Source organism: Anopheles moucheti, chromosome 3 (genome assembly GCF_943734755.1).
Source record: "Anopheles moucheti chromosome 3, idAnoMoucSN_F20_07, whole genome shotgun sequence".
NCBI lineage: Eukaryota > Metazoa > Arthropoda > Insecta > Diptera > Culicidae > Anopheles > Anopheles moucheti.
In genome coordinates, this window is record NC_069141.1 from 32680104 (window position 1) to 32682043 (window position 1940).

A 1940-nucleotide genomic window follows, 5' to 3' on the forward strand; every position below is an offset into this window, starting at 1 on the left:
CGAGCATCCATGTACTGCAAAGCAGCAAAAGCGCAAAACTGTATAATCAAATCAATTACGAGCAAAAACAAAAACGAGATCCAATAAAATGAAAATACATTTAAAACAAGCAATGTTTTGGAGTGTATTGTTGTGTAGACAAAAACCCTCCCTGGATGTGAAGTAGTTACACTTACGCTAATCCTTCACCGTTCACTTAGCGCTTAGCGTTTGTTTCATGCTTTATTTTCTATTTCTTTTTGTTGTTGTCGGAACTGGTTTCAAACTCTTTTTTGTTGTTCGAGCACATTCAATTACCCAAGATTTGCAGTGCAAAACTAATTAGTGATAATGGGTGAAGCGAGCTGCTGATTTAACTAGTCATTTGAAGGCTAGCATTGACGATGGAAGCGATGGGAGTGACGTCACTACATCTTCAGTCCAGCTGTTATGCTGTAATTAAATGTTACTCCATCCGATGGTGACTCGACGGCGAGTAAAGGAATGCATAAAAAATTTTGGTAGTTGATAATTTAATTATATTTGTTAGTTTAATTTTACTTCGAGACATTTCCCATCCTGAACAGTAGCGACTATCATTGCTAACATTAGTTTTAATGCGTGCCTTTGTGTTTATAAAATATCACAAATTTAAAAGGAAAGATTGATTAACTATTCGCCAAGGAACATTAAAAGTAATCCTTAAGTGTTAAGTTAAAGTTTCATTTTCTCTTCTGCGCCTAAAGGTATGCAATGTGTTTGACGTAAAAGGTATCAAGCGATTTTAATGTTCCTGTGTTTCGGAAAGATATTTTACTCGATGACACTATAAAGACAGTTGGATATTCAAAGTTCCACATCCATCCCGATCGAGTGGAATGCGAACAGTGCAAGTGTTGGTTTCACTAACAACCCAGTAAAAGCGTACACAATGCCTACTGTACCTATTCAACACTATGTCAGTTTAATTTAATTTCATGATTTTACGCAGCACTTCGATACGATACCACACAACGAGCCGTACTAATAATTAAGCTGACACGAAATAAAACACTTTTTTTACGTTCCACCAACTTCAAAGTAAAGCCATTCAATGCTTCTCATCCACCAACGGTCTCGTACTTTAATTTACCCGCAATCACCCTACGCCCAAACGATCAACTCCCCGTTGGCGTGCCTATCAGTAGCGCTATCGTGTCCGTTTCATCGTTTCACCTTCATTAAACTTTTCACTTCTGGCAAACATCTTCATTCGAATATTATGCTCATAAAACTTTGGCACCAGCAACCGCAACGGACTCCGCCAAAAACCGGTCACCTTGCCTTTGCGCCACTTTTCCTGCCGGCACTGAAACAGCAGCAACACCCCGAACATCCCGACAGGTTGCCAAGTGGCCCTCGGGGTCGACCGTTGTGTGAAAGCATTCTGCTGGCACGGCCAGCGTTGGATGATGTGTTGTTTTTCGACAAAATTTAATTTACCATCATAATTAAATTTTCCATCCATTGACTTCATTTGAGTTTTGTTTGTGCGCTTTTTTGCGCTGTTCTCCGTTATGCACGGGTGTTTTGTGTGAGTTGTACGGCAAGAAAGATCAGCGTGTACGATGCCCAGTAAAGTTCTACCGCCGTTAGCATAAGCTTGGTGGAAGGTGGAAAGCTAAAGTATAGAGTTTATTGTCCATATCCACAGCCGCCGGAACCAAAGTTCAAGGGAAAACTTTGCTCTACACCATCCTGGGTGAGCACCTCCACGGAAAGCACTGCATAAAGTACTACTAGATTACTACTAAATGACCACAAAAATGCTTAATGTGTATGACGAGACGAGAAACCACCAACCAGCAACAGATTCTGCACTACAGCCAACGCCAAACACACCGGCTCCCATTGAAATTCCCATGCCGAACATGGAGAGCGATTAAGATTTAGCAGTAAAAAATAATTGCTCTCCCGTGGTT